The sequence below is a fragment of the Artemia franciscana genome, chromosome 6, assembly GCF_032884065.1.
Source record: "Artemia franciscana chromosome 6, ASM3288406v1, whole genome shotgun sequence".
NCBI classification, from domain to species: Eukaryota; Metazoa; Arthropoda; class Branchiopoda; order Anostraca; family Artemiidae; genus Artemia; species Artemia franciscana.
In genome coordinates, this window is record NC_088868.1 from 21,203,528 (window position 1) to 21,216,483 (window position 12,956).

A 12,956-nucleotide genomic window follows, 5' to 3' on the forward strand; every position below is an offset into this window, starting at 1 on the left:
TGTGGTTTTATCAACAATAATAAAACAGGAGATAAACACGTCTTAAACTTTTGATTCGCACTCTAAGATCTTGCCGTCAATGAAAACATTTGAAGGGACAGAAGGAGGTTGAGAAGATGGTCTGAAAACAGAATTGATTACTTGCCTTATTTTTTTAAAGTATTTCCAGAAAAGTTATTTATGGATTGTTTATGTACCCTTATGACTGACCATATTTCAAGCAGTGAGTTGTACGAAAAAAGTGGTTGCCAGAACATGCTCTGCGGACGAAGGATTGAAAGATTACCAAAGGACGTTCTTTTCTGCCAACCATTTAGGGCCTGATGGAACGCAGGTCATCTACGGTTGCGTTAGGAAGATGTCGTAAATAAATTTTAAGGGAAATAGGAGCTTCCTTGGAGGATATACAGAGAGATGCTTTGAATAGTCTGGGACGGATGCGGAGTGTGTGTGACTGTGATTGCCTCAGGCAGCTTGGTGCTGTGGTGAGTTATTAGTAGTAGTGGTAATAGTGTCAAGTTGAAACTGTAAGGGTATACTGAGGAGGATGTTGAGCTGAATTAAAGGCACTATGCATATCCAAATGATCAAAGGAACCAATTTTCAATATCTCTGGAACGGCTAACTTGAAACTTTGAGGTAGGTTTTTGGGGATGGTCGATTAATATTTCTCTATATTTAGGGTTACAGCATGATAGTGTTCAGATGGGTTTCAGTCCTATAATATCCTATACGTACCCATCTCTACCAAGTTCCTTTGTAAAACAATTGTAAAAATCTATGCCAAAATTTTGTCCAATATATAAGTAGCCTACAAAAAAAAATTATTCTTAAATAGAAAAACCAAGAAGGTTTTCAAATATTCTTTTGTTTTACCGTAAAAAAATTAAGAGCGAAAAGGAAATCACTTTTTAAAAAAACCCTTTCCATAAAAAAAACTTTTCAAGCAAACATTAAACCTATTTCCAGCGAAAACAAATTTAAACAGTAATTCAATTGTAAAACGATCATAAATCACCATCAATAAATAAGTGAAACCCAAAACGAACAGATATAGCAACAAATAGTCGAGCTGAACTTAAAACAAACAAATTCTACAGCGAACAGGAGTAGGGCTAGAGACACCTGTGCCTTGTAAAGACCAAAATGGCAATTGCACTTGACTGAAAACAAAATATGTTTTAAACGTTTCGGTTTTTTTAACAGTAATGAGCACAAAGTTGCCTAGACTTCCGAGAATGAAAAGTAATATATATCAAACTGTAAATCTGCATTTCATGTAATCGTGGTTAATATCAACTTCTTTCTTTTTTTTTCTTTGATATTATGACAAATGCAACTCACGGTTCAAAATAAGAATTATTTTCAGTAAAGTGCAAATGATATTCTGATTTTTACAATGCCTAGGGTGTTAGCCCTATTTCTGTTTGCTGTGGTTTTTGATTGATTAAAGACTAACTGGATTATTTATTGTAATTTCTGTTTGATATGAGCTTCTCTTATTGATTGATAGTGATTTATTTCCGTACGCATGAATTAATCTTTGACTTTATTTCCGCTCGTCTTACGTTTAATGTTGCTCTTTACTAATTCAGAGAACTTTTTTGTAGAGAAATTTTTTTAAATTAATTAATTGTAATCATCCATATGTTTGTTCTATAAAAATTTACCATAATGGTGCTACTTAGGAGATTATGGATATTTGAAAAAAAATGCAAAGAACAGGCGAATGAAAATGCAAAAAATTGAGAAAAGTGAAAAAATTTGGATATTCCAGATGAGAACCAAGTACGTTACGAATTACTCACACCCCGTATTAATGAGGTTATCTGTGTAAATGTTATTCTAATTGTCTATTCGCTCGCGCTCAAAATCATAAAGTTCTTTTTTTTTGCTCCTCTAGGTATTGCTATATTGCGTATGGCACAACAAGTTTTTCAAAAAGGTTGAATATATTTATTTATTGCGTCAGTTATTGTCATAAAAATGTAGGACTGCTCCCACTTTCACTCTGTTCACTGCTGATCGAATATGGCATTTAATCCTCCCCGCCCATTGGAATGAGAACATTTTAAATTCCATGTGATTTCTTAATTACACAAAAAAGATCATATTTTAATTTGATACGGCAATCAAGGAAAATTTCTTTTTTATAGTAGTTTAGAACGTATAAAAAAGATTCTGATTAGGAAACATTAATCTTCTCAAAGTTGCCTTGATTCTTGCCAGATTTAGAAACTACTGCCGACAAATTAGACTGTAAAAAATGATTTATTAATTTGACTTTGAATACATTATAATTAAATACGAAGGCTGTTAAGAAACCGTTTCGAATTTAGTTTAAATACACACAACTCAGTTTATGCTTTATTTAGCATAAGCGACGAAAAGATAGAAGACTTTTGTGACCAATACCAGCTCAAGTAGCTATTTAGATTGTTGTCGTTGAAAAATGTTGATTAACTGACGTGTTCCCGCGACCAACAACGGGGCACGTTTTTTTTCCTGGCAGGTAAAATGTTGTTACTGTTTGTTTTATCAGCATATGTCTCAAGATCTTAATAATAAAATAATAGTCTCAGGAAAATATAAAAAAAAAAACAGAGTTGAATATTTGACTGGTCGGTCAAACACAGTATATTTAAATTGAAGATTCGTGTTGTGTTGATGGATCATCAAAATTAGATTTTCTTTGGAAAGTCCAATTCTGTATGAAATCGTGTTTTTACTAGTTTTTAGTCAATCGATTATTGTTTTAATATGGCGTATTTCTGTGTAAAATAGATCCGTTTGAATTGTGAGGACGATCATAGTTCACAACAATGGTTAATGACCCAGGTGACAGTGTGTCTCATTGTTATTTGTCCCATTTCAATGTTAGAAAAAAGATCTAAAAGAAAATTTTAACGGATTTTAACAGTTATTATATGATTTCTTAGAAAAAAGTCTTATTTCCAAACTTTTTTGCGCTTGTGTTTTATCAAAATTATATTTTATGAAGATTTCATCATATATTTTATCGACTAGCCTACAATAAAAGTCAGCTATGTCTCTGTTTTGAATTCTTTTTTCCATTTGGATTTTAGGTCAGAGGCAGTGCAAAACCCTTTGCACGCCCTTTCTTGGCGGCCGTGTCCTTTCTAGTCCCCAAAGACATTCAATTAAAATTTAGACATACTTATTTTACTGAAAATAATTGTAAGGCTCAATAAATGCACCTTGGGGATGACATGATCCCCACAGCTCCTGAGGCCAGGGTCGTAAATAATATAAATTACCACTTGTTTCTACATAGCTTAATTATGGCAGCGAAGGGCTTGTTGTGATGTTGGTTCTGTGATTGGCTCAAAACTTTCAGGGATCTTTCTTTAAGTCAAAATGATCAAATATTTTTTTGTGGGGGAGGAGGATCGTGGGCGGGGGGGGGGCAGGAAATCAGAAAATGGACCATTTTCTTATGAGCCGTAAGAACCAACGGCTTTAATTCCTTGGGCCAACTAGAAGCTAATGTACAAAAAGAGGTTGGATCCGCCCCCTCACCCTAAAGAAATATGAACAATTAAAAATTAAATAAGTAAAATTCCGGGTTCTACATTATCCCACAGCCCAGGGGGAATTGAACCCGATCTTGTTTAAATAAGCCAGTGCTCATAGGCAGGTTTGAGTAGAGACTCTTGGGGATCATTGGCTAGACCAGTATTGCCAGAGTTTCACAAGAGTATAATCTGGTAACGACAGGGGTACGTGAATAAATCAAAAGATGCCATGTGCACCATAATTTTTAAATTATCTGCAATGCATCAGAAATGGCGTGGAAGATCAAGCTGAAACGTAAAGTGGAGGACGGTCAAATGGATCTCAAATTTTGATTTAAGGGGGACGAGAGAAAGATCAAAAGACACCATGTGTATATAGGTCATCAAAATAATATATTTGCAATGTCTCAGCAACAGAATGGTGGGTGAAGTTGAAACTATCAGGTATTGTATGGGAAGGGGTTAGCGAAGGGGAGGGAGGAAGGGGACTTCAAATGTTCTATTTCGGGAGGGGAAGAAGGTTATGCAATTTCGGTTTCTGATAGATCTAAACATTTCAAAACTGTCATCTCCTTTATAACTTATTATCTATTCACGGTTATGTCAAACAGTTCGTGGTAACGAACTGTAGTAAGGAGCGACCCGGCTCAATAGTAACCAAAACTCTAAAAAATTGAATTTTAATATCAATAGCTACATCAAAAGAATCGCATTTTAATGCTGATTTTAAATATATAAGTTTCATCAAGTTTAGTCTTACCCATCAAAAGTTACGAGCCTGAGAAAATTTGCCTTATTTAGGAAAATAGGGGGAAACACCCCCTAAAAGCCGTAGGATCTTAACGAAAATGACACCATCAGATTCAGCGTATCAGAGAACCATACTGTAGAAGTTTCAAGCTCCTTCCTACAAAAATATGGAATTTTGTATTTTTTGCCAGAAGACAAATCACGGGTGCGTGTTTATTTTTTTTTTTTTTTTTTTTTTTTTTCTTTTCCCCAGGGGTCATCGTATCGACCAAGTATGTCACAAGAGGGCTATAATGTCACAAGAGGGCTCATTCTAACGGAAATGAAAAGTTCTATTGCCCTTTTTAAGTGACCAAAAAAATTGGAGGGCATCTAGGCCCCCTCCCAGGCTCATTTTTTCCCAAAGTCAACGGATCAAAATTTTGAGATAGCCATTTTGTTCAGCATAGTCGAAAACCATAATAACTATGTCTTTGGGGATGACTTACTCCGCCACAATCCCTGGGGGAGGGGCTGCAAGTTAAAAACTTTGACCATTGTTTACATATAGTAATGGTTATTGGGAAGTGTACAGACGCTTTCAGGGGGATTTTATTTTGTTTGGGGGTGGGGCTGAGGAGAGGGGGCTATGTTGGAGGATCTCTTCTTGGAGGAATCTGTAATGGGGGAGGAAAAATTCAATGACAAGGGCGAAGGATTCTCTAGCATTACTATAAGAAAACAATGAAAAATAAACATGAAAACGCTTTTTCAAATGAAAGGAAGGAGTAGCATTGAAACTTAAAACGAACATAGATTATTACGCATATGAGGGGTTCTAAAAATACTTTAGCATAAAGAGCGAGGTATTTAGGAGGAGATAAATACCTTGCTCTTTATGCTAAAGTATTTTTAGTAATTTCAACTATTTATTCTACGGCCTTTCTGATTCAGGGGTCATTCTTAAAGAATTGGGACAAAACTTACGATTTAGTGTAAAGAGGGAGGTATTAACGAGGGTACAAACCCCCTCGTATACATAATAAAAATATAAGGTTATGAAAGTTTGTTACGTAAGTTAATTCTTAAGTTACGTATATTTTTTACTAATAAAAACGTTCATTAAAAATTAAAAGTTCTAGTTGCCTTTTTAAGTAACCGAAAAATTGGAGGGCAACTAGGCCTCCTTCTCCACCCCTTATTTCTCAAAATCGTCTGATCAAAACTAAGAGAAAGCCATTTAGCCAAAAAAAGAATTAATATACAAATTTCATTTTAATAATTATGTGCGGAGAGCCAAAACCAAACATGCATTAATTCAAAAACGTTCAGAAATTAAATAAAAAACAAATCATTTTTTTAGCTGAAAGTAAGGAGCGACATTAAAACTTAAAACGAACAGAAATTACTCCGTATATGAAATGAGTTGTCCCCTCCGCAATCCCTCGCTCTTTACGCTAAAGTTTGACTCTGCCTCAATTCAACTTTTTAAAACAATTTAAAGCTTTAGCGTAAAGAGCGAGGGATTGCGGAGGGGACAACTCATTTCATATACGGAGTAATTTCTGTTCGTTTTAAGTTTTAATGTCGCTCCTTACTTTCAGCTAAAAAAATGATTTTTTTTTTATATTTAATATCAATCTAAATCAAAAGACCCTATGAGTTACTAGTTTATCAAAGTGATAGAATCTATAAGATTTTGTGGTATCAAGTTTTTAATTTCAGGGAGAGTTGAGAAGGGAGGGGGTAAGTGGACTAAAATTCTGATTTGGGGGAAGGGACAAAGTTAAATCAAAAATACCATACATGCCATATCTTGGGAACAGCTTGGGAAATGAAGTTGAAATAGGTTTGTCTCTGGTCAACCAAAACGATTGCGTACTATGAGCTACTACAAGACTTATAATCTATTCATAGTTAAGCAGCATGGTAATCAAAAGATATTAAGTGTCACAAGGTTATCCAAATAGACTGCCTGCACTAAATTGGAAGCTGTTCGGAATATCAGCTTGAAACTCTCGGTAAGTTTATTTTTGGGGGAGGGGACGTTTAGAACTCGAATGTTAACTTAGGACAGAAGGTTAAAAACGTATTAAAATAATTTACCCAAAATCTACTAAAAAATTTTGACATTTCATGACCCTTTGAGAATAAAATTTATTCATGGTGAGAATGTATTATAATTCTAAAAATTATACATGCTTTCGTTAACAAAATAGGATATCTGCAAAATTATAAGAGTCCCAAGAGGGATACATTTTGAACTTTTAGGAGGTGTTGTGGGGTCATGTGAACCTCACAAATTTAATTCGGGAGGAGGTAGAGGTAAGCATAAGGAAAAAGTGTGCATTCAAACTATAAAAATAGTATGTCTACCACATCTCAGGAACAGCTTGTGGGATGCACTTCTTTTCAGGTAGTATGAGGGAGAGGTAAGAGGACTTCGAATTTGCTGCTGAGGGTATGGTTAAACTAGCTGTCTTTAATCAATAACAATAAAAACGTTTTTCGCTGGATGCCCCTATTGAAAATAGATTTCTTAACGTCTAAATAGGACTAGCAAGGTAAATCCAAACACACATGTGATACGAAGCTACTAAACAGCAAATCTGTAAGATCCCTGGACTGGATTTGGGCATCAAACTGAAACTTCGGGGATGTTCGGGGGAAAAAGGACTTGGCATAGGGTAGAGGTATGTGCATAGACACAATGTGTATCCAGAATATCAAAATAGCCTGCCTATGACATCTTGGGAACAAAAAGGTGGGGACTGGGCTGAAAAATGTTAGAGTAAAGGGGGAGAGAGAAGGAAAGGTCCCTCCGGTTCCTTATTTAGAGAAGGAGATATGAAAGTAAAAATATATCTTTTCGATCTGCTTTAAAGCCTTATAACTATTAGGCCAAATGGAACTTTAAATCTGTTACTGGGAGTAGCAAGGTAGATCAAAAGACAGCATATTGACCCAGAACATAGAAATAACGCATATTTAGTATCTTAGAAACGACCAGGGAATCAACTCAAAATTTTCAGAGAGCCTTCCAGGAGGGCAAGGGGACTCAGAGTACTATATTTTGGGAAAGGGGTGTGGGTGCGGAAATGTAAACATCTCCTATTGGCTAGTTAAAGATAGAACTGACAGTCTTTTTAAAAGCTTCAAACATGTATCCGTAAGTAACTGGGTCAAGAGAACCCTTATCCACAGAACAAGGCTTGTAAAAAGATTTTTTTTTTTTTTTTGTCCGAGAATGGACACCCTTAAGGTCCATGATTCCTTTTGTTCAGGCCAACTGCTTGGTTTTGAATGTTCTTCTTTTTTTCATTCAATACAAATAAAATGAAGAAATAGGATGCAAAAAGACAGGTTCTTATACTTCATCTCTCCAATCAGCTCAAAAATAACATACATAAGTATGTTAGTCAGATGCCCCCATCCAGAAAGGGTAACTGAATAAAATTTTTATTCGGTTACCCTTTTACCGTTACTAACAAAAGGTCATTTTAGTTTTGTGTTTTGTTTTAAGGTTTTCCTTTATTTTTATCAGTTTTATTCTGCACTGAGGACGGTTAAGCGGAGGTCTTAACCGAAATATTTTGCATAATTTTTCAAATTTTTCACTGGCTATTTATTGTCCTCGTTTTCTTCCTTACTTCGCAATTTTGTGGTTTTTTTTTTAGAGATAGAATTGTTTTTCCATATAACAGTATAATAATTACACAGTAATATAGAAATCCCCACAATCGGTCTACTGTCATAAATAGTAATCTACTCGTCCAGTAATCTTGATTTTTATGAATTTACAATTTTTTTTCTTTTCTTTGTCAATATTTTGAAAAATGGAAATCACAATTTTCAAATACACATCGTTTCCAGTAAATCGCAAATGTGGCGTTTAGTATTCCTAGGGGGCAGCAGCTCAACTCCTGTTTGTGGTAATTTCTGTTCGTTCTAAATTTGACTTGATTGTTCACTTTCCTTTCTGTTAGTTTTAACTTTTGCTTGTTTATCTATCCCTGCATTTTTATCTTTATGTTCGATGTGCTTATTTATTTAAATTTCTGTCTGTCTTGGGTTATCTTTATTTATTGACAGCAGTTTCTGTTCGTTTTAAGTTCGATCTTACCGTTATTGAAAATGTTATGTTTTAATAATTGCAAAAAATATTTGAATCTGAATTATATAGGAAACATATTTTAGTCAAGATTTTTATTCTAACAGAGCTAAATAAAATTGAGAGAAGTATTATTTGGTCCCTGCCCAAGTCAAATTATTGCTATTCTTTTTGCCAGTAAAAAAAAACTTTTCGGGGTTCGCAAATACTTTTTGAAAACGTTCACATTTTGGAATATGACTGGATATAATGACCCAACTATTAAAGACATAAATTATATGATGCAATATGGTTCTGCAATTTATTCTGATTCACTAATTCATAATCAGGCTTACTGGTAACGGTAGCATTGCATGCCTACAGAAAGCTCACTATGGCCCTCTTCTAGTGGCAATCTTGTACCAGAATCTGATGATATGAAGATATTTATGTGGAACCATCAGGGTCAAGTTGTTCTCAATTGGGCATAAATTTTTAGTTTCTACAAAGGCTGTATTTACTGAGTTCTTCAATAGATTCAAGATTATCTTTAATTCGGAGCAACCGTGTTTCCTTCGTAACAGCTATTTTAACAGTTTGTTGTTTTTTTTCGCTCGTAATTTTTCTTTCTTTCAAGAAAAAAAAATGAGTAAAATTAAATGCATAATATTTACATTATGAAAAGTAAGGCGGGTTTTTCTAGAGTAAAAGTCTTTTTCAAGTCTTTAACCATTGTAACCACCATAATGGTTAAAAATAGAGTCTGTCACAACATAGCCCTTTACAACAAAATAATATTTTGTATTGACATCCATTTTTAGAATTATAACCTAATCATCTCTGTTAAAGCTACTGATTGACACATATTAACTAATATTTTACATCTTTAGGTCATCCGTTTGTTTTTGCGTAAAATTTGTAAAAACTAAGAAATCTAACCAATCCAGAAAAATGAGGATGAGATAAGAAGAGAGTTCAAATACGAATAAACCTTTCACGCATTTTTTTTTAATCCGAGTTTTTACCAACATTGGAAGAATACCCAAATCTTTCTTGGTAAAAATAAAAACTTCTTTCACACGTAGCTGTTTAATTTTTTCCAGCTTGACTACGATCTCTCATCATCAAACATAGAATTGCAACTTCTTTGTGTTTCAAAACCCTAGGTTGAGAAACACGAATCTAAATTCTAGCCTTTTAAAACTCCCCAAATCAAGAACATATTTCTGGAATTTGATTTTGTAAAACTTGAAACTGCTCCGTCATTTCAACTCCCGAAACCGAACAGGCTGCGATAGGACCTCATGTGGAAAGTCTCAATTATCCACAACTATCTGTTTCCAATCTTAAATAGCCAAAATGAATAAATAATTTTCCTTTTATCCAAATGTAAATTTTGTACTATACTTTCTATATAATTTAATTGGAATCGACCATGTAACATAAGAACAAAGTCTGAAATTCATCCCTCAAGTTTCAAAAACGGTGCGAAGATATTTTAAGAAAAACTATTTGGAAAGGATCTATTGATCTATTATATCCCATGCTTATTCAACTCAACAGTTCCGGTGCTATCGTATGTCGGAGGTACTCTACCGGAAGTTATTGTAAATTTTAGCGACAGGTGAGCCAACAGTTAGGTACAAACAAAAGCAAGGCCCCCTCCAAGCTTCAATAGTATGTTCATTGTTCAATAAAACAGGTAGTTATAAAAAGCTGAATCACAGATTAGGGAAACGCTACCAATGGGTCCCGCATTGTCTATTACAGGTGTACAAATTTTCATACCTTCAATCTCAACTCCTGTGTTTGCGGCCCTGCACCCTTTAACTTTGAGATTCATTTTGGCTCTCTGTCCGTGTTTTTAGCTTAGCCTTCATGATCATACCTTCCAGATGTGAATCTAGCAACAAGCCGCATGAATAGTATTAAGCCTAAGCTGATTAAAAAAAGGGATAGGATAAACAAAAAACCCACCATCTTTGTAACCTTACAAAATGTAACGCTATAAAGAGCAGAATTCTAAATATATGACTAGAAATTGCAACTATAACAAAGTTACTAATAAAAATAAATTGCCCTAAGCTCTAGCGGAAAAATTACAAGAAATACTTTCGTTGAAGCTGCATCCTTGGCAAAAGCTTATATACATTTATCAATCTCTGTCTCTTTCTGTCACCCTTCCTCCTTTCCTGAACACCACCATCATTGACTTCTTCACATTCTTACTTAAATTCTTCTTCCTTGCGCTTGAACTCTCTTCTTCCTTGAAACCTCTCGCTTGAACTCGACAAAACTTGAAAATAATTGAGGAGAGAGAATATATCTTTAGTTCATTAAAGATTTGACCAGGTCATACCCGTGATTTTTCCTCCCGTTTCAACTACAAACCTTGTTACAACACACAATCCAACCAATGGCCCAACTAACGAGCAGGGTAAACTAATGCTCAAATATTCTTTTATCAACAGACCCTCCTAGCAAAGTTGAATGACCATTTAAATCTTTTTATTCACCCTTATATAGCCCTTCATACTTACCTGCTTCTCAAATAAAATTATAATACATAAATCCGACCAAATCGCACCATACCCCCCCCCAAAAAAAAGACACCTGTTCAGATGCTTTTTTTTTATATCTTGCTCAACCAAGCTCTTCGTCTAGTATCCATTTTCCAGAAAACAACTTGCCTACCATATCTCCTACGCGAAAATGAATTTTCAATTTCAAGTTGGTCTCCTTACTTAAATTCAGTTGTTCCGATCGGCCTGATTCAGCTTGCTGGTCATTTCATCTTTCTCATAATATATCTGAAAATAGGAGATGCTTGGTGCAGTGCCAGAGACCACTGATCCATTCCAATGCAGCCACAGGTATGCCATCCAAGCATAGAACAAACTCTACCTTTAATTTTTTTGCGTTGCTCCCCACTTCTTTGTCTGTTACGAGCTCTATCATCTTACAATCATCTTCTTAAAGAGACAGGCCAGCTTAGAGAATGAATTTATCTTTCTATGCCTCTGTAGGCGGTGCTTTTTTCCCTGTCCTGGTGTCTCTGACCTAGTTTCCGCTGATGGAATTGCTACCTTTTTTTTCCCCATCCAGCGAATATTTCAATTTGCTTCAAAAGGTTATTCTATCCGTTTCTTTTGATTTTTCCGGGATTTCCTTATTCGCCTCCTTCTATGTTCTTCTCTTTTTTGTCTTCACGCTTTTCTTACATGATTTTTCTATACCTTAGCAGATTCAGACTATGACATACTTCGCTATTAATGTTGACACTCTACGCATCTTTCAAAACTTTTCCTGGACACATCCATCTTACGTTATCTTACATTATCAACCCATTGTAGGATGATGCAACCAAACAGTTCGTGGTAACAAAGTGAGGAGCGACACGACTCGACAGTAATCGAAATTTTAAAAAGCAGAGATTTGATAAGGATAGATGCATCAAAAAAACAATCGATTTTTTATGCTAATTCAGAATAAATCAAGTTCATTAAGTTTAATGTTACCCATCAAAAGTGACTGGCCGGAGAAAATTTGCCAATTTTTGAAAAAAGGAGAAAAACTCCAAGGACTTCAGCCAACGCTAATGAAAATCACACCTTCCGATTTAGCATACCAGAGAACCCTACGGTGGAGGTTTCAAGCTGCAATGTATGAAATGCGGAATTTGTGTTTTTTTGCCAGAAGAAAGATCGCGGATGCGAGTTTATTTGTTGTTATTTTTTTCCAGGGATGATCGTACAGAACCAGTGATCCAAGGAAAGATTTTCCAGTGATCCAAGGAAAGATTGGAATTCCATCGAAAGGTTTTCCATGGAAGGGGTATTTCCAAAATGACTTGAAAAATTATCAGAAATTGCGGTTGTTTTCAAATGAAAATATGCTAAGGAGAATTTTCCTGGCGGAATCGTCTGCAAAAAAGTTCCCTGGGGAATTTTCTGCAAGGATAGGATTTTTTGGGGGGAGGTGTTATTTTACGTTAGAGGAGTCTTACTTTGAGTAGTTTCCTATGATGGGAGTAATCAGTCATGGATGGAAGCTGGAGTTCTCGGCATTATTTGAAAAAATAATCAGAAATAAAATTAGAAATAAAAACATTTTTTTTCACTGAAAGTAAGGAGCAATATTGAAACATAAAGAGAGTAAGAATTGTTTTATATACTAGGGGGTTGTCCACTCCTCAATCCTCTCCCTTTAAGCTAAAGTTTGACTTTTTGTCTTAATCCTTAAGAATCACTCCTGAAACACAAGGGCCATTTGATTAGACTAACATGTTGTTTCTAATTCTAAAATACTTTAACGCGAAGAGCGAAGTACTGAGGAGGGGGCAAACCCTCTTATGTTTCTCCTTAGTTTCAGCTGAAAAACTTTTTTTTATTTAATCCCCAGTAGAAGCATAGAAATTTCTCGCTTGTGAAAAGACCATGCAGTTATAAAATTCACTATTTTTGTTACAACTAACAGCCAACATTGTGTTATTTTATTCAGAGAATTTATAACACTGGATATCATATTTAAAAAGAACAGAAACTGAATAACAAGAATTTAAATAATCGGAGAAAGTAGTTAAATAAAAGCAAAGAGCAACT